At 47.0% G+C, this 24,252-nt stretch overlaps 1 protein-coding gene across 1 annotated transcript in view; it reads left to right on the top strand.

Annotated features, from left to right (window-relative positions):
- The window catches only part of FGFRL1 (fibroblast growth factor receptor like 1), a 271,998-nt gene that overhangs the window by 26,604 nt on the left and 221,142 nt on the right, over positions 1-24,252 (top strand). The window lies entirely within an intron of this gene.

The raw sequence follows: 24,252 nt of genomic DNA, 5'->3' as shown, positions 1-24,252 counted from the left end.
CGCTAACACATGCAAATACAGGTGTGTACAATGTGCTGCTGTGTTCAAAAAAGCGTGCACAAATCCTGTTTGCGTGCGTTAGCACATGAAGGCCAGACCTATTGGCGTTGCCAATGCTTGTTTACGTTTATAGGTGAAACCTACATGGGAAAAGCCTTTGAGAATAAGCCCCTCTGTGAATAAGAGCTGGTGTCTTTGTTGTGTTGGTAATCACTGAGGTGGAGAAAACGCTAACCTTAGTTAATCTCAGCCCCGCCACAGCAAGCTGGCTGCACTAGCATTGCCAGTCCAGTTAGGCAGACTGCTGGGTTTCTGGCTGTAATTAGGCCGGCATTTATGCTTTTAACACTTAGTAACCCTTTTCTATCTTAATTACCTGTTTGGCCCTCGCCCTGCTACCCTTTACTGAGTCACTTTGTGAATCGTCTGCACCTGGCAGTGTATTTTATTTCACTTGTTTCACCTGCACACCCAGGTTACTGCAGGACACCTGGGTGCCTTATTTAAGAGGCACACTTTGAAAGGGTGTGGTGCAACACGTTTAACAAAATATAAACTTATAGGGGGTCTGTAGGATTAATCTGCTTCTATATCATGCTAAGTAAGTATTTTGTGCACCACATGGACCATTTCTTACTGACAGAAAAAGATGTTTGGTTAGTATAGTTTTGCCGCGAGGTAAAAGGAGTAAATCTATTTTGCTCCATCTGTGATGTTTCTTCAACAGGTGATGGAGAAACCCAATACTACCACGAATTTAGTGTTATTTGTCACTTTAGCAAAGTAGGGCATAATCAATTTTCTGGCCTTCCCTATTTTTATTAATTTATTGTACGTCTTTTGGGGTTGAAATGATCCACCATTCACTGTAGCCTCGGGGGACCTATTTCAGGAAACAAAACTTGAACAAAAACACCTTCCAAACCCTTGATTAACAAAAATGTTGATAGAAAAGATGAATCCTACGTCTTGTGCTGCCAAACAATTAACCCTATTTGTTGTGCAAAACCTTCCCAGCACCTCCAGGAGCGGTAAAGGTGAGAGCGGGTGCAGCCCTGGCACAGATGAGCTCCCAGCAGTTTAGGATATGCCAGGGGATCACTTCCACAGTGGTAGTCCCCCAGTACCTGCATGGGAGATCCCGTAATAGTAAAAATAAGCACTCATTTCAAATATAATACTTTAAATTACTCGCTGTTCCCAGGTATTACTAAAAGGTACTATTATCCAATTTAATGGTACATCGGCACTAGGTCCTTAGTGGAGAGAGTTGGCAGCTGTGGTCGGCTAAGAGGGGAAAAGCAAGGGTTATGTTAAAGTAAAACATTTATTTTGTGAAGTGTGTAAGGGCCTGATTTAGAGTTTAGCAGATGGGTAACTCCATCACAAACGGATATCCCGTCTGCTGTATTACGATTCCATTATATCCTATGGAAATCTGCCAAAATCTAAATTGGGCCCTAAGTTATAAGAAAGAAATCATTGCATATCTTCATAACACAGTCTACCTAGCCATTTTATGTGTCAAACGTGTAGGTGATGTGTACTAAACCTTTCATGATAGCTGTTTAGACAACAAAATACTACAAGTCCCTTTAACTTAAGCGGTAACGTGCAGGCACTCTTTAAATTCCTTGTCTCTCTCCTATTTAAACCTTAAATCAGGTGGAGTTTACGGCTTATCCGCGTTCTCGCTTGTAGTAGAGGGATTGTTGGCCACCTGTAATAAAAAGCAGAGGGGCCATTAACCACCTGTAAAGACTTGGCCAAGCAGGGTCAGCGCATCACAATAACTCAACCTCCCTGGCAGCAGGAGTGTGCATTATGGTGTCATAATTGACCATGACTGTAGTAAATCAGCTCAAGCTGAAGGCAAGGTCAGAGGTCAGTGAGAGCCATAATGGTTCTTTCTGATGTCTGTGATGTTGTTAGCACATGTCCAGCAGCAGCGGTGGAAGAAGCATCTTCCACATCTCGAGGGACCACACTCTTCTCCCACCTTAGAGTATCCAAAGGGGAGAACCCAAGCCTGGAGACTGGCCCGACTGGCCCTGCATGTTATAGAAGATATACATCCAGGCACACCGGATGTGGCGAGGATGGCGTAATGTATACAGGGTGTGAGCAGACAAAGGTGATACACATGAGCCGCCTTAGGAAGGTGGAATCAGAGAAGGGTGGAATCTGTGGGCAGGCCTCGTGTCTGGCTGGTACAGGCTCCTGGCAAAGCATGGAAAGGTATCAGGCGGGCTGTGGTCGACAGGCTGGCACTCACTTCCACAAACTAAAGTGCACTCTTAACATGTTAAAGCCACTGTGAGCAGGCTTTAGCTCACCCTGGGCATGCTGGGGTGAGCCGACAGGTTGGGGGTAATGCCCTAATAAACAGAAGTTCCCTCGTGGCATTTTTGTTAATCTTCTGGCATTCTCAGTCTCCATAAGGCTGGGGCGGGCTCCTGAGAGGCTGGGATGTAGTTCTGTGTTGCTGGATGGTTCATGGCCAATGGTGGCAGGATGATGTGGTTTTCTGGGTGGTAGGGGCGGTTGTCAAGACAAAGGTGTGCTCCTGGATACATGGCTGTGCTCCAAGAAATCACCTCTTGTCCTCGCTGATTTTTCTCCCAGGCTGGGGAGGCTCACACAGTATTGATGCAGACTCGTGGTAGGCTGGGAGCACACTCATGCAGGCTCGGAGGGCATCCCGGTAGACTGGTACAGATCTCCTGGCAGACCAGGGCTTAAGCTTTCACAAGGCGAGTGGGCTCCTGCAAGGCTGGCCTGGGGTTCTCATCAGGCTTGGAGGATTTTTTTTGGGTTATGGTATATTCTTGGTAGGTTAAGACATGTTCTGGCTTGTGGCAGATGGCTCTTATAGTGAATTTCTACTCAAAATCTTTATGTGGGAAGCTTTGCCTTAAAAGGCACATTGATTGCACATCGGTTGACGTACAGAAGCAATGTCGGCTAATAACAAGCACTGACAAAGCCATTAGGTCTCACCCTTCAAAGATGTTTTGGTAATGTTTGTTGCTGATGCTGAACAACATGGAAAAAAAGTCATGTCGCCGATGCTGCATATGTCTTGACCTGGGTACACATGAGTGTTAGACCAATCAAGCATGCGCATAGGTCATGATGCAGTAACACACTCTGGCCTTTTTTAAATGTATCATTGCACGGTGGTGGACGCCCATTTTGGACTTGTGCATTGAAAAAATAGACAAAAATATGCATTTAAAGAATAAGCCCTGGGATACGGGAGTCCATCCCCGGACCCTGCTGCCCAATCTATACTGCTCCCTAATCGGGTAACACACTTTTCACTGCTACATTTTTATTACGTCCTACTGAGACTCACACATGCCAGAGAGTTCACCGGATTTAGGATGTTTTACTTTCTGAAATTATGAATTGAGCGTTTCTATATAAATTATGTTACAGCAATACTTGTGGCTTCCAAACTTTGAAAACAAGAGGATTTGCTATTATCCAGCGGAATGCCATTACCGAACTTGGAAGGATGGAAGCAAAGACGGCCTTGCCGGGATTCGAACTCGTGACCTGAAAAAATCATGAAACATCAGCGTGAAATACGTGCAGGCCTGCCTGATTGCGAGAGCAGGCTATTATGTAAGACTGGGCCCGGGGTGTTTACTTGGTACATAGTCAATAACACTACTTGGGGGCGTCGACAGGCATGCTGGTCCTGTGTGTACCTCGTTGTGCGAGAGGGCAGGTTCCCGTGACCAACACCCCAGCCTTTGGCGCGAGAGAGGCGGGCCGCAGGTTTGGGCAGACTGTGCCCTCTATTAGCCAATGTAAGCAGAGGGCAGGGAAAGGGCCTTAATTGACTGGAACATTCGCGCAGACAAAGGGGGGCCCTCATAAACACTATATTCTCACCCTGCTTTCCACGGGCATTAATTAGCCCAGGTTTACCGCCTCAGCAGGCGACAGGCAGATATTTGTTTTTCCTGAGGAGCCTTGATTGATGAGGCGTAAGGGGGGGAGGGGCTGGGAAGAAGAAAGCAAATTGCCAAGGCATGTGTGAATTCCTGGAGAAGGCCTCCCTTGGCCCAGAGCCTCACGTGTGGATCCATTACCTGCGAGGGAGGGTGTGAAATGTTTATTTCACGCGCTTGTTGTTTGTGGGGCGCCTGCAACGTTGCAGACACACAAACTGACCCACGGACAATTGTCCAGCATGACGCCTCGTCAGAGGTAGTAGGCGCTATATACATACCAGAAGTATTTTAAGTGGCGTACGCCACACGCACGGGGTTTCTGATGGGAGAAATATGTTTTCAGGATTTTTGTGTGTGAGATGCTTTCCTAGGGTGGTGTAACACCGCAAATATCATATGCAATCCTGGGCTTTAAAAGGGCAGCGCCCTGTAGGACATATTTAGAGACGCACTTTTATTTGGAGATAATAATAGCGTTCATGTTACTATCATGTTTGGTCCTAACATGCCCACATCCCTGCTACGATCCCCAAAATAAGCTTACTAGGTGACTCCATGTATTGTAATAGTATTTATATAGCGCTTACTACCCCTGACGAGGCGTCGATCATGTCACCAAAGACTCGTTGCACCAGGCGTGATTTTTTTTTAAAAAGCACTAATGCATTCTGGGAGTTGTAGTTATGGCCCACTTCAGTTTATTCACGTGAGCTAACACTCCTGAAAACAATGATTTGTAAAAGAGGTTCCCAGGACTGGAGCACTGTTTCCCTGGTGACCAGAAGTAATTGGGTTACCTTTCCCCAAAATACCGCTCATACGTCGTGCATTACGGGCCCGCTTTTCAGCTAAATGTCTTTGGGCCAGTGAGAGCTGTCCAATTAGATACCTGTGGATTACTGTCTGACCCTCCAGGTAGACCCTCCACGTTTGCATCTTGCCAGGCTCTTTACCATCTGAGAATAGTATTTGACCATTTGCAAATGGTTTCTACCGGATCCGGGCACGACATACTGTCTTGTTTTCGAAATTGACCACATTATGTACCCTGCAGAAACAAGAACAATATTTCAACTGATGTGCAAAAAAAACGATAAACACCATTATATACAAGTTAATTGGTCCAAGCTGCATTTGTAGTCCACTGTAATGTTCCACAATGATGTTCACTATATGCCCAGTAAGACCATATGTGCCTATACATGTATAAGCGGTGCTCTGGCAAGAGTCTAACAGAGTGCTTCACAGCCTAGTGAGATAATGGTACCCGATTATGTGCTATATTTTCACAGTATTCTGGAAAAGATATGTAATAAACACCAAGAAAAAAATAGTTCGTGTAATGAGTTATTCAATGGGCTATTTCTATTAGCATTAGTGCACTTTGAACATATAGACTGGCTTTAGTTTGCTTCTGATATGCTGTTGAAGTCCCTCCTTTTACTGGTTAGTCAGAGGAACAAAACAATATTCAACAGTCTGCAGCCACCAGGAGAAGCCAAGGGAATTTGTGAGTTTGCTATCTTTATCCTGAAAATCCATGCAGGCCTTTCAGCGCTGACCACCATGTTTTCCTTTCTCTCTCGGATTCAGATTTACAGATTATTTTAACATCCTGAGGGGGGTCAGGCGAGGGCCTTCCAAGAACAGTAACCCGCGCCACACTCAAACTGCGCAATCTCTTCCCTGGGTCAAGCAGCATGTTTTCACTAGTGTTGATTTTTTTTCCTTCTGGTCCTATGGCTATCCGAGGCGGACTAGCCGAGAGGGAACATTGTGAAATTTGCGGCAGCCACTTGTGTATACCTTTCAGAGGCCTGTGGGAGTGGGGCACAGTTGTGGTCATAGGCGCTGGCAGTAGGGGCGCTGCTGCACCCCCCCCCCCCAAAAAAAACATGCTGGAGTTCCAAAGGTGAATGAGCAATAGCAACACCTTTACATTTTGTTTTTATCCTGTCACCTTTCCTATGCATTCAAAAGAGGTCAAATGTCAGGCTATGTCTTCTGACAAATTACTGCTTATTTGTTTTTAAATGCAGGTTGTTTACTTTTCTTTAACTGCAAAATTGAAGAATTTTGTAAAATGAACTATCTGAGATTTTTTCTGGGGTGCAGAAAGTGTAAAAGAAGAGGATGGAGGATGTCATTTTTTTTTTTTATAAAACACAACATTTAAATAACTTAACCATACAAAATTTGAAAAACATAGGAAATCACAAATGAAGCACATTTTTTTTACCATTTCTGAAGTGTGATGCAAAAAAAGATTACAATAGGATCAAAACAAATTAAGATACTTGGGATGTGCAAATGATACATATTTGCTGAGACCCAGTTTCCACAGCTTTTCTATAATTGGTGCGCTACATAGTTTTATTGGTAAAACTGCACATTAGTGCGAATTTTGTTCCCATTTCAAAGGATAATGTGCTATCTCTAAATGACAATGCGATACCACCCCATGCTTTTGTAATATATTTGAGACAGTGTGCTCCAAAATGGACTGCCTGTCTGCATACAAGGCCCTTACCATTCCTGCAAAATTTGCGTGCCCAGTGGCTTAAGTAAACTTGAGGGGACCCCCCTTGCAAAGTACATGGAATGGGGGGTGGGGGGGGCTCCTGACCCAATCAAGAGCTCTTAGGCAGGGGCCTGTCACCCGTGCACAGTTTACAATGCTTAGGGGAACCCCTGGAGCTTGTACAACCACCCTCCACCCAACACACCACAGGAATGCAGGGGGGCTATTGTTACGCCAGTGGGCATGGCTCATTTCCTGCACTTGTTCATTGAGTGATGCTTGGATTTTTCACAAGCCCCATGACTTCAGTGATATAACATTGATGGCAGCACGCCCACTCTGAAAATTGTTCCAGCATCTCTAGCTGTAGGCCTGATATAGGCCTGCATCTCCTCCAGTTCCTCATGGCTGTGTCATAGGAATGAATAAGATTTATCTGAACCCGCACATCAAAGGAGGATAAAGCACTGTTTCTCAGGATTTCTCCAGAACCTAATGCAGTACTGTACGAGCCTAAACCTCTTTTCCTTCTCCTTAAAAGTCTAATAATTAATGTACAAACAAGCAAACTTGTTTTTTTTTCCCTATTCATCAGTGAACTTATATTTTTGTTTAGTTATGCATAACTTTATTAAGGAGTTTTTCCCCTTTATTTTGTGTTTCAGGAGACTGACAACGTTCTCTTTTGCTGTTGTTTTCTAATTCGTGAGGCCCATCAGTCTAAATTATTTTAAAGTATGCTCTTTCAATAGGGGAGGATTGCAAAAAGCCCCAGTGTTGGCTAGGCCCGTCCAGGCCGGGGTGAGGTCAGTGGAAAGTTCAGACACGTCGCGCTCTTCCTCACGCCGCGCGGCGCGGAGGCTGCCGGGCCTCCATGCTCTGGGGGTCCCGGGACATCACACGTGTAGAATAAATGGCCTTTCGCGGCAGACATTTGGCAGAATCTTTCACTGGCTCTGTAATGAAGCACTGTTTACTCTGCCCTCCCTCCTGGTTTATCACCGGTGTTTAGCCAGCGGAAATGAGCGCCCATAATTTAGAGTTTTAGAGGCAGACCCTTTCTGCGCCCCCCTCACGCGGCCACGTTTGCAGAGCCTGGGTCCATTAATGTGGAACAATGCCCTGTTTATGCGGGTCAGCCGCCCCGAGGGGCGCGCAGGAGCCACGGGTTCAATGCAACCGCAGCCCTCGCAGGTACCTGCGACGGAAGGAGAAGGGAACATGAAGGATTATGGGAGAACGCAACACGAGGCTTTGTTCCCACCGGAAGTCGATAACATTTTTTTGGTTGTTTTTGGACCCCACTCTTGGCGCGAACAGCTTTGGTCTAAGTATAAACATTAGTGGGGGGGATCCGGTAACTGGGACGGATGGGGGTTGTTCTGGTTCATATAGAAATGGATGTGAGGTGGGGGGACAGGGCAAAAACACAGGAAAGAAAAATGTTTTGGGAGCTGCCATATTTTTTTATATTGTCTTCTCGACTTTAAGTGGGATTAAAAAAAAAACAGTGTGGGTCTCCAAGAGGGGCGTGGCCTGTGTCGTTAAGGGCGTGGCTTAAACAAATCAACTAAAGTTCTGTGATTCCAATAGTATGCAATGCAACCGGTATTTTGGTGCCTCTATGAGCTGTTATTGCATCCAGATATATGACATTGCAGCTGACATACACCTCAAACCAGCCAGGGCCATTGGCTTTGTCCGTGATCGTTAGCTGTATAAAATAAAGCGCTATACAAGAGAAGTATTCCTCCCCGAAATATACAAAAAAATAACATACTGAAACATTCTTAGAGAATGTAAGATTAAATAAAATGTGACCTATAAACAGGAACTAAATTGCTGATATGGATAACCTTAACATTTTGTACATTCCTTCTTCATAAAATGAAGATGGTACCCAATAAGGACCCCTTTCAGTGTCTGTTTTTAATTACTAGCAGGTCTGAGACCCGGCCCACCTTAAGGTGTTTATGTTGAGCGCCCATGTTTTTCCTGGATGACCACTTCCAATGGCTTCTTGGAGCTGTATGTAGTGTGGTGCGGAGACGTTCACATGCTGGGGTTACTTTGAACCAGCAACCCCTTGTTTTTGGATTTCTCCCACTTACAATCTTCTAGTGCAGTTGATGAGCTGCCATACACCTGGGTGCAGGGAGTACTTCCTGCGCTGCGGCACACAAGCTTTTGGATTGCCATACAAGGGTCCCAATTGAGCCAGTTACAATCACGCCCAGTGGTTTGAAAAGAACATTTAGCACATGTTTTTTCAAGCAGTTTTAACCCTGCGCATAAAGAGCATAGAACGGTTATTAAACGTGATCGTCTCATCCATGGAAAAGGAGACATTGAATGTGGCTGCAACCAATATTCTGGTTCCAATGGAATTTTGGACCACTAAAAAAGTGTATGTTGAGTGCGGTCATCAGTTCCCCGTGAGCTTGTCTGGAAAAAAATGAGCATGCGACCTTTGAGAGGTGTTGGGTCTTATTTACTGTAGGTGTACAAATTTAAAATCAAGAAAGTCGTGATGAACAGACATGCACATACGCAAAATCAGATGCATGCAATGCAGTCTTCAAGGTCAGCATTGCCTGTCATTGGACCCAAATCAGGCAATGACATCCCAGCAGGGTACACCACCTGACCCAAATAATGTTTGAATGAAAGCAATAGACTTGTTTATCCTTGAGTGCCTTTCTGGCCCCAGCACCCACATTCTGAGTCTTGGTCATTGGATACCACTGTTCACTACTACTGCCCCTGATTCTCAGAGCTTTTGATAGAGAGAGAGGGGCATGTAACCAGTGCCTCTGCCAAATGTAGACTATCTTATCCCTAGTCCACGCCTGAGGAAACCATTTTTAGATCAACAGTACCTGGCACATCAGCCCGCTGCACTTTCAAATTGCACCTGGTTACATCAAATCAAGCTTTTATATACTGATGGGCCTGCATTCCTCCACTGAGCTCTCACATTCTGTCTACTTATAATGTTTAGGCGCTAGAATTGCTGGGCATAATATCACAACCTGGCACAGTATACTTGTTACAGTTCTTGGTGGCACAAGTCTTGCTCAATGTTGTGGAAATGTATCTCTTCTTTCAGGCTCTGCAAAAAACGCTGTTTCTTTAGAAAAGTGGATTTATTCATCCTTTTAACACCGGTTGTCTCTTAGATTCCCCCAAGATAAGGTGGAGAATTTGCCAATATTATCACCATGTTTGAAGTAGAAATGCACAGCCACTAAGCTTGCACAATCCCTGATTTAAAGCAAATTCTTATAGATTCATTATAATTGTATAAATGGCATGTGTTTAAAAAAAAAGCTGTAATCATGTTGTGGCTAGACATTTAAAATTGTCATCAATTTGACTAATTAAATAGAGGAACTTATCAGTTGTTTTGTAAATGGACACATATTGTGCTTTTGACTGAGATTGCAATTTTGATGTAAGCTGGTGGGTCATGCCAAGTGGAGGAAAGGATGGTATAGCTCGACGTATGTGGAACCAGGGTGTTCCATTCCACCACAGTATGTTGCTCTGGTGCCAAATTCCATGGGTCTTGTATCCTAGGCACTGCTTGCAGGCATCAGTCTTCTGCATCAGTCTTGTGAACAGAGCCACAGTGCCTGAAGTTTGCAGTCCAGGAACACTAGGTGGCAACTGCACCCTGCTCTCCATCTCCTGAAATTAGCTTATTGTTCCACCACCTGAGCAAGCTGACTCTTAACAAGGTCACGCAGCCTTGGTACAATGCGCACCGCTCTTTGCGGACAATGCTATTGTTTGCCGGCATCCATACAATACAGTTGTGTTTGAAGACTGCAGCTGCTCTGGGTTTGGTCCAGTTCAGCGACAATGTCTGCAAAGCAAGAGCTGCTGTCTGCCTGGACTGGGATCCAGGAGGCCACAGGACCCGCCCCAGCAGGCCCATAGCCTTCATGCCCTCTCTCCCCCGTATGATATATTTTCTTGATGAGACAATTGGCCAAGTTTTGACCTTGGACAGAAGAGCTGGGACTAGCAGAGGGAAAGAGAATTCATTGATCTCCAAGACCTGGCTCCTGGCCCTGCCTTCCTCCCCCTCTCTCACAGGCTCAGGGAAGCAGTATGTGTGATTCAGTGTCTGAAACCTTAGACAAACAAATCACAGAGTCTGCATGTTTTGGAAACATTTGTCAGGTCTCTGATTGGGCGTTGAGATCCCTGACCCTACCATTGATCAGTTGTAATTAAGTGCAGCCTCTTTTTTGGGTTCATATTAGCCCAAAGGATTTTCTGACATGTTCTGCAAAGCGTACATGTGCAGAGCTCTGGTTTCATTGGCTGATGGCTGTGCGCTGGTCTCCGCTGCACATGTATTCATACACTGCTGTGCAATCCAGGATGCTTCCCAGGCATGAAAGAGTTGTGTTCACTCTTTTAAAACAGTTGATCCAAACCCGATAAAAGCATAGGGTATAGTGCCTGACACCCACAAGGTTGGATTATACATTCTAGAGTACCACGGTTTACTAACTGGCCAATTTCAGAGGTCTGTGTGCAGTCGTCAGCAGGCCCCATAGGCTTGAATCCCAACCAGACCCTGTCCACCTGCAGACTTTCCCTTCTCAATAAATGGACTGCCATTGAGTCTGTCACACATAACTAGGAGTGTATGAAGTTTTTATTATGTAAATTCAATCTCAGATAGATCTGATTACTGGCTAGCTCGTGGTTCGCTGAGTTTTTCGAGTTTCCTATGCTTACGATCTGGTGTGATTTTTCCTGCGAATCTAGTACTATTTCCTCGTGAGTGCGAGTTGGCACTAAAATTGATGTGACCTTTTCTCACAAGTTTCCGTTACAGGAGTTAGGTGCTGGCACTCTATTTTTCATCTAACAATATTAAAATAGCAGAAAAGTTAGCTTTTTTAATGTAAAAACCTACTTGCAGGAAACTTTGTGAACTACCGATAGTAAATGTAGCTTCCGCAAAAATTGAGTGAATTACGTAAGGGAAATATTTTGTGACTTTGCACACCCTACTCATGACCCATTATTAAGCCCCTGTCTCTGTTGTAGCATTGCACCTTGCCTCAGGCTGCCGTCGATGACACACCACACATTACCTCCCGTCCCTCCCTCGCCTTCCTTTTAACCAATGAGGCCTCCTGCCTCCCCTCTAGACCCTCCCTTCCCCTTTCAAAACCCCCCCCCACCCTTGTCCCCTCCTGTTCTTTTGTCTAGCCCACGCTAGACGGTTTTCTTTCCCTTTCTTACCTGCACGGCGGGGCCTGGAGGTCGTCGATGGAGGCACTCCTCGGGACGCGGAGCTCCGCGAGGAGTGCTACGGCTGGGGCGCGTCTTGAACGAGCAGCATGGTTGCTCGAGAGGCGTGTCCTGGAGGCCGGCTGACGGGGTCAGCCGGCCCTCTGTGGCTGGGACGTTGATTTCCGGGTTTCAGCGCCGCGGAGCCGCGGGGAACCGAGGGAATTCAATTCTGAGATGCTCTCAGGTAGGACGGGCGTTCGGCCCGTGGTTTTTATGTATTTGATGAAATAGGTGACCTCTTTAGGGATTGGTGGAGCCCTGATTGGGGGGAGGACCAGGTGCCTATATAGAGGGTAGTTTTTTGGGATTCAAGTCAGTGATTATTTGTTTACCATGCCTAAAGTTCCAGCAAAGAGACGTAGGATTGTCTCTTCTTCCTCGGAGGAGGAGGGGGGTGAGGCTAGCATTACTACTCCTGAGAACTCACAGGTACCTGGCAGGGGTACTCCCCTCATGTCCAGAGAGGAGGTTCAGGATATGATTGAGGTGGCGGTGACCAGGGCACTACAAGCAGGCGTGGCCAGGACTGGTCAGTCTAAATGTGCGCACTCATCGGTAGCAGCTAGGAAATCCTCATCGGAGAGTGAGGATGAGGCCCCATCGACGTCATCTGGGGGGAAATATGTTTCCAGAGAAGATATGTGGGAAGTGATGGCACATGTTCGGGACAATTTGGGTTTCCCGGTGTTTCAACCTGCAAACTCGGATTCTCATTTATTTCCTCAATATAAGACACCTTCAAAGTTTGCCATGCCTTTTCAGGGACCTGTGAGGGATATGGTGTTTCGTGAGTGGAAGGATGTGGATAAGGCTCAGGTTCCACGATTCCTTCAGAAACTTTACTTACTTGAGGGTGAGGAGGTTTTGCCTCCTTCAGTACGCCTGGACTCTATTTTGGCTACTCTGATTGGCAAAACGGCAGTCAATCCGGAGGATTGTGTGCCTACGGATGCCACTGACCGTAAAGTGGATTCGGGTCTTAAGAGGGCTTTTGCTGCGGAGAATCTGGCGCTGAGGGCAGGGATTTATTCTGCTTATGCGTCACAGTCATTGGTTCAAGACTTTGATAATCTGGCGGTGGCTGTACAGGAAGGGGCGGAATGTTCGGAGCTCCTGGCTGGTATGGAGCAGCAGGCCAGATTGTTGGCTGATGTGTCTTCGGATGTGGTCCGTACTTCGGCTCTGGCATCTGGGTTTTTGATTGGGGCTCGTAGGTCCCTCTGGTTGCGTTCCTGGAAGGCTGATCCAGGGGAAAAGGCGGCCTTGTTGAGACTGCCGTTTGAAGGTCGTACCTTGTTTGGAGAACAATTGCCATCCATGCTTTCCAAGGCTTTTAAGGAACGGAAGCATGCCTTACCTTATAAAGGGGGTTCTTCTTCGGGTAAAGGGTGGAAGAAACATTCCAGATCTTCTCCTACTAGGGATGCTAAATCCTTTTCATTTAGGAAACGGCGTTTTCAGCCGCGTTTTTCAACTAAGAAGTCTGCTCCTGCGACCCGGGGTGGTTTCAAGAAGGGGTCCTGACAATCACTGTGGGCCTGGCAGAGGGCCGGTTGGGGGAAGACTGAGTCACTTTCTTTCGGCTTGGAAGGACAGTGTAAACGATCATTGGGTACTAGACATTGTGGCCAATGGTTATGTCATAGATTTTGTGGTGGTTCCTCCAGATTCAGGGGTACGTCCCACACCTCTGCCTTCAGAGGGGTCACGGAGAAGAGCATTATTGGACGGAGTGCGGGACTTACTGGTCAAGGGGGCCATTTCCCACGTTCCGCTAGACGAACGGGGTCAGGGCACTTATTCGGTCTTGTTTCTTGTGCAGAAAGTTTCAGGGGGATTTCGGCCGGTGCTCAATCTAAAGGAGGTGAATACCTGGATCAGGACAGTGCATTTCCGCATGCTGTCCATTCAGACTATTTTTCCATTTGTCAGACACGGGGACTTTCTGGTGTCACTGGATCTGCAGGACGCTTACCTACACGTACCGGTGGCAAGATCCTCTCAAAAGTTCCTGAGGTTTGCTGTGGGTCAGGACCATTATCAGTTTTGCGTTCTGCCTTTCGGTCTAAAATCTTCTCCTCGAATTTTCACAAAGGTGCTGGCTCCTCTAGTGGCTTTGCTTCATTCAGAAGGGGTATTTCTGCATCCTTATCTAGACGACATTTTGATTCATGCCCAATCACGAGACCTTTTGCAGAAGCAGGTGGTCCATGTTCTGGGGGTCCTGCAAAACCACGGGTTTTTAATCAATTGGGAGAAGTCAGACTTAGTGCCGTCCCAGGATCTGGTTTTTCTGGGAGCTCGGTTTCAGACTCTTCTTGGGTTGGGGACTGTGTCAGAAAAACGGTTGGGTGTCCTACAGGCTTTGGTAAAGAAGGTATTGTTGCGGTCTGCTCCCCGAGCTCTTCTATGGTTGCGTCTGCAGGGTCATTTGGCGTCGGTGATATTTCTGGTTCCTTGGGCACGTTTCCATCTCCTGTGCTTGATGACATGGTTCTTGAGAAGGTGGACACCAGGGTCCGGTTCTCTGAAGGACAGGGTTCCAGGGTCCGGATTGATTCACAGAGAGTTGCAATGGTGGTTGGATGCAGACCACCTGAGGATAGGGGTTTCTTTATCGCCTCTGAGACCCGTGGTGGTGACGACGGATGCCAGCCTCTCCGGTTGGGGAGCATGGATGGGGTCGGCTCAGATTCAGGGGTTTTGGTCCCCTCGGGAGGCGAGTCGGTCATCGAATTGGCGCGAATTGCGGGCAGTATTCCTGGCTCTGGTCCATTTTCAGGATTCCCTGAAGGGTTCGGCGGTTCTGGTTCGCACAGACAACTTAGTGGCCAAGGCTTATGTCAATCGGCAAGGAGGGACCAGGTCAAGGGCTCTGTTCAATCTAGTCAGGGAGATTTTTGTGTGGGCTCAGGAGTGGGTTCCTTCTCTCAGGGCTACGTACATTCGGGGGGTGGTGAATGTTCGGGCGGATCTGCTGAGCAGAGTGATTCCTTCCTCTCAACTTTTCTCTCTCCGGAAGTCTCTGTTTCAGCATCTGGTTCGGCTTTGGGGTCTTCCAGTGCTGGATGTGTTTGCGTCAGTAGGGAATGCGAAAGTGGATCGCTTCTGCTCCCGGTTTCGATGTCCCCAAGCATGGGAGGTGGACGGGATGTCATGTCCTTGGCCGCAGGGCCTTTTGTATGCGTTCCCTCCTTTTCAACTACTCAGGGCGTTTCTGTTACGTGTGAGGGATCTGGGGTCCAGGGTTGTCCTAATTGCGCCACTTTGGCCGAGGGCGAATTGGTTCCCCTTGTTGAGGCTGATGGCGGAGGGGAGGATGTGGCCTCTGCCTCTTTGTCCGTCTCCCCTGGAGTTTCCCTGCCTCCCATTGGGGTCATTGAGAAGGTTACACTTGACGGCCTGGAAGTTGAACGACGGGGATTGACAGGTCTGGGGGTGCCGGTAGCTTTGAGTTCTACATTGCTGGCTTCGAGGAGACGTTCCACTTTGCTTTCTTATGGTAGACAGTGGAAGGTGTTTTCGTCATGGTGCTTAAGTCGTGAGTTAGATCCTACCTGCGCTTCTATCTTTGAGGTGATGCAGTTCCTGCAGGACGGTGCTCATTTAGGGTTGTCAGTGGCATCTCTTCGGGTGCAGTGGGCGGCTATTCAGGCATTCAGAGGACCATGGCGTAATCTTCAGGATGAAGGGCGCTTGATGCCGAGATTTTTTCAAGGGCTTGTTAATTTATTTCCTCGCCCGGTACGTTCTTTTCCTTCATGGGATCTGTCCTTGGTTTTGGATGTGTTGACGGAGACCCCTTTTGAACCTTTGGGGGACTGTGATTTGCGCCATCTATCTTTGAAGACATTCTTTTTGGTAGCCATTACTTCGGCTCGTCGGTTGGGGGAATTGGGGGCATTGGCTTGTTCCTTTCCTTTTTGTAAGATTTTTCACGATCGGGTGGTTCTGGTTCCGGTACCTTCCTTTATTCCAAAAGTCAATTCTTCGTTCCATTCCCGGCAGGAGGTCATCCTTCCTTCATTTTGTCCGAATCCCTCCTCAAGGGAGGAGGTCCGTTTGCATTCGTTGGATGTGCGCAGGGTTTTGTTGGAGTATCTGCGGGTGGTGGCTCCTTTTCGTAAAGGGGATTCACTGTTTGTTAATTTTGGTCCGGCTCGCAAAGGTGAAAAACCTTCCACGGCTTCCTTGAGTCGGTGGGTTCGATCTTTAATTCTGTTGGCCTATTCCTTGAAAGAGGTGGTTCCTCCTCAAGGGATTCAGGGGAGATCTACCAGAGGCATGGCGGCTACGGTGGCGGAGCTTCAGGGGACTTCCGTGGTGGAAATTTGCAGGGCCGCCACTTGGGCTTCTCCTTCGACGTTTGTGCGTCATTATAGGCTGTCGGACTTGGGTAGTTTGGAGTCGGTGTTAGGTCACCGGGTCTTATCCTCTATGAGATAATGTTTGGGATGTTCTTGGTGCAGGATATTAAATAAAGGTCTTGCAACTCGATGTCCGTCTCCTGTGTGTTTTCTTGCTATGTCTCATTGGTTAAAAGGAAGGCGAGGGAGGGACGGGAGGTAATGTTTCCATTTTCTTACGATAATGGCATTACTCCTAGTCCTACTCCCTCGCCTTCCTTTTCCGTTCCCTCCCACCCTCCCGGTACGGACTGTCCGAGTTGCAGCTTGGGCTTGGTTTTTGTACAGAAGGGGATAAGGGTGGGGGGGGGTTTTGAAAGGGGAAGGGAGGGTCTAGAGGGGAGGCAGGAGGCCTCATTGGTTAAAAGGAAGGCGAGGGAGTAGGACTAGGAGTAATGCCATTATCGTAAGAAAATGGAAGCATCACTGTAGCTTGCAATCCCGTCATAGTGTCCCACATGCCACATGATTTTAGTCCATCGTACAAGGGTACTGCTGTTGAATTTGTAAAGATGAAGTATGACCGACAAACCAGTCACAAACTACAGTCTGGAGTTATCTGGGTGGTGGATGCACGTGTCTTTTCTGTGAACCTCACTGCAGAGCCCTATTCCCTCTAACTAGATGTAGTGAATTGCATCACCTTGAGGAGTGGGCAAGACTTGATTGTTCTGAAAGCTCCCAACTGTCCCTTCCATAGCATGGTCCATTGTTACACTGTGCTCTGAAAAGTTATAAAAGTTAACCCTTCTCCTGCACCAGGCTTTGCCAGGCCTCCACGCTTTGTACATTTTTACAGCATGAGCCACGAAGTTTCCCGTTACTGCTGAACAGGCGTTGAACTTCCTACCTCGGGGGCGGATATGAAAAACCTCAGTGTTTGTGCCCATGTAAAACAGTTTTGCCTAAGAGAGGGTTGTTTGCGTTCTTACTCCATTTGTCATCCCTGGCCTATATTTTTCTGCTCTGCATCATTCTGTATTTTGAATTTAGCATCCCTTGAGGCAAGGAAGGCCCTTCCACGTAGAGCATCCTTTGTTGCAAGTGCAAGTCAACCTCTTAGAAGTGATCAGGGGCTTGGGTAGGCTACAATTTAGGATCCCAGTGTGTTACATGTGGTATGTTTTCCTCTAATGCAATGTTTGCTGCAGTGATGCCAATTAGGAGTAGCGCCAAGGGTAGCATCTTGTTTATACCGTTGGCAATGCTCTTGCTACCCTAAAGGTCATGAAGGCAGCTGGTGGAACACAAAGTGAAGGGCCTTCCCCTTGACACTGCATTAGCACTGGTTGATGTAAGTAGTCTAGTGAGGGGTTGGTGCACCAGAAGGGTGTCCCTGTGGGAAGATGAGTCATTGACTCTGCCCTTTCCTACTGTGCATTACCTTGGTCTGTTGTCCTTTGTGGGGCACGGTGAGTTAGAACCACCCTTTTTCTCCATGTCCCGCCGACTCCTAAATCCATTGGAGGATTGGTCTTACGACTGTCTATTGACTGAGGCTAGCTCTGTTTTGGAGTCAGTTCGAACCAGAAATGTATCAATTTATGGTTTCTGTAGGGTGAAGAAGGTTGCAGCGTTGGAGCATGGAACATTAGTAAGCTTAGAACAGTTCAATTATGTGTATGGTAATCAGTCATTTAAATGTAACAAAGTTGCAAATGGGGAAAAGTAAAAACAATTGTTGTGAATAGCCTCACATGCTAAAATTAATTCAAGCATTTCAGTCATAACTGGTTTTGTTTTCAGAATTGTGACAAGGACATCGATCCAACCACTCACTTTGTGTGGCATAACCAGTATGATGTAGACTTTCAGCTATGATGCTAAAACTGAGTACCTCTCTGTGGCATACTGCCCAATGATGGGGAATCCTGGTTAAATATGGCAACCATAATCTAGGTCTGTCCCACCCATTGTGCAGTTGCCCCTCTCTCCACCAAAATTGCCTTACTTTTTATGATACTGAGGTTTGGCCAGCTGGAAGTGTCCCTGGCAAGAGGCTGTCAGACTAGGGCTACCGGGGAGACACTAACAGCATTGTAGGGGATACAGACTCACAGGTTACTTTCTTGGTAGCTCCTTTCCTGGTATTAAAAGATCCTGCACCCCATCACATTTGTACTGATTCTCAGATACAGTTTTCTCCCAATAGCCAGGGTGTCTTTAAATCAAACTCCCTGGGGCCCACCATCAACATGTCGTTCTTTTCCTGATGAACAGCTTGTGACAATTACACACTGGTCCAGTCAGTGCATTTTGTTTGGTCTTGTTGAGTCTGCACTTATAAGTATGTAACACTTCTGCTGTTGCTTCATCTACCCGGAAGGCACTCTCTTACCTTGGTGCCAACTTTAAGATACCAAGCGTGGGCAGTTCCTCATGAAAAATAATGTGAAGGCGAAGGAACACGGATGGAACATGCCCTCTAGGCTCACTTGACTGTTGACGGTACATAATTAAAAGCCCTATATTTTGCTATTTATAAGAGGATAACCTTTCAGGTTCAGATGCAGCTGTGACCACTGAGTCCTGCACGCCAGATGTTTAATCTAAGATATCAATTCTTCCTGTAGTCCAAATCTGAAGGCTGCTAGTGGGCAACAAACAATTAATTACACACAAAATGTACTGCACTTTTATCCTGTGAGAAACCCTTCTCTCTAGTTTACAAATTTTCTTCTTTAGCCTTAACCTCTATTTCTTGAGTAACTTCCCAGTTTTGGAGATCAGTCTTTGCCTGAGACTGCACCCCGCACTATCTTACTCACAAACATTTTTCCAGGGGCCAAAAAGTATGGTCTAAGGTGTGGCATATGTATGGTGTGCCCAGTAAATTGTGGAGTTATTTTCAGGGTTTCACTCCATACTGCCCTCTAAGGTAAGTCTCTAGTGTCTAGAAGAACCATATCAACCTGGCTCTCCAGTTGACCAAACTGTGATCCTAGGCATTTGTTTGATTTCACTTTGCCTCCTTTATGTTTAATATCATATATGAAACTACCTCGAAATACATGCGTTCAGGCTGTGCCCTGAACAAAATCTCTTGTGTTTGATTTAATGAACTATCATGTTGCATAAACCTAGGCCACAAAGCGTGTGCACATGACAACTAACTTGCCTCTTGGTTAACTAATGGCATTTATGTCAGCTCAGAACAGTTGTGGCTCCCTCTCTATTGAGAATGAGTGTCGCCCCATCTGGCTGTGCCAGCAGCAAAAAAATAAAACCATAGTTTTATTTTTATGCTGTTGGCTCAGCCAGCAGTGCAGGAAGGGGGGGCTGGGCCACGGTAGGGGGGAGGAGGAGAGAGTGCACCTAAGTGCGCATGTGTATTTGGCCAGCGGTCTCAGGCCGGCCCAACACACATGCGTACTTAGGTTTCTCCAGCCCGGCTATGTTTAACAGCCAGCCAGGAGAATCTGCACAGTCTCCAAGGCTGTGTCTGAGCAGCAGTCCGAGCTGTTCAGACCAATCCTGGTGCTGCTTTCATGCTAGGTTTGGCATGAAAGCAGCTCCAGGATTGCTGGAGAACCTGTGCTGGTGTCCCAGTGAATGTTGGGAAGCCACATCGATGGAAAAGGAGTGAGGCGGCAGGAGATGGCGGGAGACAGCGGTGAGGTAAGTTTATTAAAAATATATATATTTTCCATCTCTTGCCCCTCTATACCCCCTTTTTTTTTGCTAAGATAGAGGTAAAAGCACCTTCCTCGTTCACTGCAGACTTTTGCAGCCAGGCACATTTTCAGGGTGGTTCCTTTCCCTGCCCACCTATCACCCCTGCTAGCTCCTTGGCACATTACAAATGAGATTCTTCAGACAGTGCTTCCATTTCTGCCGTCACTAAAGGTCCAATGAAGGTGCTCCATGGACATTTGATAACTGGAAAATGGCAGAACCTGTGCGTCCGGCCCAAGGGAGGGAATGATCCCTCTGTGATGCCACCATGGCTGTAGGACATGCGAGACCACTATAACTCACCCATTATCCTACTAGAACCTTTTTATGTTTGTATTTAGATAATTATTTTTTTATTGCAGAAAACCCAGGTATGCCCATGCTGTTGTACATATGTACATGGAAGATAAAACTGCTTTCATTTCATTCTGGGAACTTTTTCCCAAGCAATCTGATTCACCATGTTGCTTTACATTAGCAATCACAGAAAGTGAGATCAGTATTCTCCAGGGTGGTTCTCTTCATTAGTTCTTTTTAAACGGGGCCCTAATATTCTTTTTGCAATACAACTTTCTATGTATATGCTGTAATTCCATATGATTACAGGTCGTTCAGAAGAGAAGATGATGAAACATCTCAGCTCTCCGTGTTCTGCAGAGCACCCAAGCTCCTATTTTTGGTCTGCACCAGCAAGAAATATAGGTCCTCTGAGAACAATGTGTAGGGCTCCCTTAGAGCTGCTTTGAGGCAAGATGGCGCCGGGATCCCCCTATCCCACTCGCGCTGAAAGCTGCCACTTGGTCCCCCGAGGCTTCCTGATTGACTTATCGATCACCAATTGCACTGCTGCACCACTGGATAGGTCCACTTTTTTGTAGTTTGCATGCGTAAGTTACTTATGAGTAGGCTTCATTGGGTGAATGAAGAGATGTACTCATGCACCAATTACACCTTTATTGAAGTAGTTAGTAATTTTGGAAAAAGTAATTTTGTGACTCTGACCCAGTGTTCTGTGGCTCTCTGTGCACTCTCTTGTGTAAATCACCTACAAACACATAATGGTTAGGCTTTTAGTTGCTGCTGCCAAGACCGGAATCCAGAAAGAACAGTCCGCATAATAGAACATGTTTTTTGTACTAATAATGGGGAAGAAACTCTTCAGAATTGATGGTAGAGACCTGTATAAAGGACATTGACGCAAAATTTAATTTATTGGTCCGTGAAACAAAGCTGATGTTTTCACAGAATTCCAGAAAGGGATCGGCTACAATGCAATTAAAAGTACCGTAAGCGCACGCTGATAGCGCAGTTGTGTGGTGAGAAGAACAGATTGCGGGGCTCATTTTAACTTTGGCCAAGTTTAAGGGTATCTTCTATTATGGCGGACATCTTTTTTTCCCAGGGAACAGCTCCTGCATGCAGAGTGAGAGACGATTCAGGGATAGGAAACAAGGATTACGGGTCCACCATGCCACCCCTGTATGCAGAACTCGTCCTGAACTCGGTCTCCCGGAGCAGGGTCCAAGTGGCAGGAAACACTTAACAAGCGTCCCTGAAGCACTAGGACTTTGCCCCTAGCAATTGGGGCGGGGGATGGGGTGGTATTTAAACAATATTGCTGTCTGGCCACCTCTGTGTTTTCAATTAAGGGATGCCAGTGGAAATGACGTGCACCCTCGTTTGGGCGACACTTCCTGTGCCATTTCTGTGGCTGCGAGGCAGGGTTTTCCCAAAGGACCACCACAAGCCATCTATCTCAGAATATGTGGCACTTCACACCAAACGGTGGACAGGGAATTCTGCCAACCTTTGTCGGGGATACCACCACTGCCTTCCTGAAAATCAGACCCCAACACCGTGATGGCGACCCTACTTGGGATTTTTAGTAGGGCTGTAGATGCCCCCCCTCCTCTGGGGATCGATGCAACCCGTCAAGATCGGACACACTAATGCAGATATTTTGTCCGCGGAAGGACACACGTCAGCTGTTTCCAAGTAGGGTTGAAGGCGTGCGGTTGAGCTGATGAAATATTGGGGGACGTGCTTTGTGTGGCTTCTGACAGGCTGGAGTGCTGACTCTCTGCCGGCTCGGGTGTTTCCCGTTGTCTTTTCTTTCCGCCTGCTGGCGCAGCGAGAAGCCAAGACAGTAAAAACATTTCACTTTGAATTACTGTCCCAGTCGAGATAAGCCTCGCTGCGGAGGATGTTTGTTGTAAGCCTTCCTGGCTTTTTTGGCGCATTGTCCGTGGTATGTGCCTGTACGTCATTGCTGTCCACCGTACGCGGCTCGTAATTGGGCTGTCCGAGCCCTGACGTCACAGCAGTGACGATCCAAGCCACCGAAGTGACGACACAAGGGTTCAAGGAAAAACACGTGCACTTCCTGAAAGAAGAGGCCGCACTAACTCACACCATAAGTCAATTTCAAGAGACGGACGGGATTTAAAAACAAGATAATATATTGCCTGCTCTCTGGAACAAAGAAACTCGGAGGCAGGTGAGAGGGGGTAAATGTGTTTTTTAAGACTAAAAAAAGGAGAAAAAAGCAATACGTCACCAGAAAAGATTGAAAATTAACAACGGGAAGACCCCGGTACTTAATAGTGAAAAGGGCCATCTTTTACTCCTTCCGCCAGCATTTAACTACCCTTTTTGTACATTTAACACAACTGAGAAAAAGTGTGTAATGACCCATTGAGATTCTGAAATTGTGCCTGATTAGCTGTAATCAAGAGGGCTGTCTTTCACCTCGACGATCCAAGTGACACAGACGAGGCGGTGCAAAGCAGCCCTGTTTACTGCCAGCTACAGCGCTTTAACTGTTTACTGCCAGCTACAGCGCTTTAATTCTTTACAGAATCAAACTTCTGCTGTACTTTGCAGTTTTTTCACTGGCCCATGCTCTTTAGAAGTCCTAGGTTCTGAGCCCCCCCCCTTCCTAAAAGGCAGACTCCTACAAATCTCACAGCCAACATGAATTGTAACTAGGAAAATGTATTTCAGGCATAAATGATTGCCCGTGGCACTGTCTACAGCCCCCGATGAGAATATCCCACTGCGTGTTGTTAGGTTAGCCCTTGCTCTGCTTGGTGCTTCCAGCACCACGTTTTCTAGATACCTGGCTTTTCCAACCAACCATTCTTCCAAAGGAGGCCAGGGTTTTCTCTTCTCCCATAGATGGAAAGTTTCAGTATAGCGCTTTGCAGTATGTGCGTCTGTTCATCCACCCATCACTTTAACTGTTCACTGGAGCCATCATTTCACCCATGTCTTCATCCATTCATTCATCACTGCTACCACTCATCACTCCATCCATTCATTCATCTATCCATCTATCTTCCCACCCATCCCTCGCTCTCGCCATCCTTTACTCCATCCATTCGCTCCCTCAGTCCATCCATCCACTCCCTCAGTCCATCCATCCTTCTGTCCACCCATCCATCATTTGCGCTAGCCATCCTTCACTCCACCAATCCACTTCCTTGCTCCGTCCATCCCTAACTTCCATCCACTCATCCCTCACTCCTTCCATCGCTTACTTGCCCATCTTCGCATCCATCACTCCAGCCATCCACCCTCTCACTCCATCCACCCATCCCTTGCACTAGCCACCCTTCACTCATCCATCAACTCCCTTATTCCATCCATCAATTCCTTCACTCCAAGCATCCCTTTGTCCACCCATCTATCCCTCGCACAAGCGTCAATCTATCCCCTCTCGTCATCCCTCACTTCCATTTACCCATCCCACTTAATCCATCCATGCATCCCTCACTCCTTCCTTCCTTTCCTCGTCCATCTTCGTATCCCTCACTCCAACCATCCAACCCCTCACTCCATCCACCCATCCCTTGCGCTAGCCACCCTTCACTCCATCCATCCACTCCCTCACTCTATGCATCCCCCTGTCCACCCATCTAACCCTCGCACAAGCCACCCTTCACTCCATCAATCCATCCCCTCTCGTCATCCATCCCTCACTTCCATCCACCCATCCCTCTTAATCCATCCATCCCTCACTCCTTCCACCCCTTCCTCGTCCAGCTTCGCACCCCTCACTCCAACCAGAGTAACTACCGGTTGCAGTGCTTTCTTTGTAAAACAATGAGTGCATGTGCCCTTAGCGCTGCAGAGACACCCGCGGCTGCTCAGTCCTCTGTAATTCCCCTCCAGGCACTCACTGCCCATTTACCTCACTCGTACAGGTGTCAGCTTTCTCCCATGGTAACGGATTTTCTGTATTACTTTTCCTCCATCTTTTCGTTTTGTTTATTTTTACCTTTGTTGGCCTCGGGAAATATCCGATGTGGAGAAGTAAGTGCCGGTCCCCAAAAATAACTGCCGGTGGAGCCCCCCGCCCCACCGG

The sequence above is a fragment of the Pleurodeles waltl genome, chromosome 1_2 (genome assembly GCF_031143425.1).
Source record: "Pleurodeles waltl isolate 20211129_DDA chromosome 1_2, aPleWal1.hap1.20221129, whole genome shotgun sequence".
Taxonomy (NCBI): Eukaryota; Metazoa; Chordata; class Amphibia; order Caudata; family Salamandridae; genus Pleurodeles; species Pleurodeles waltl.
This window is presented reverse-complemented; position numbering and strand designations above follow the sequence as displayed.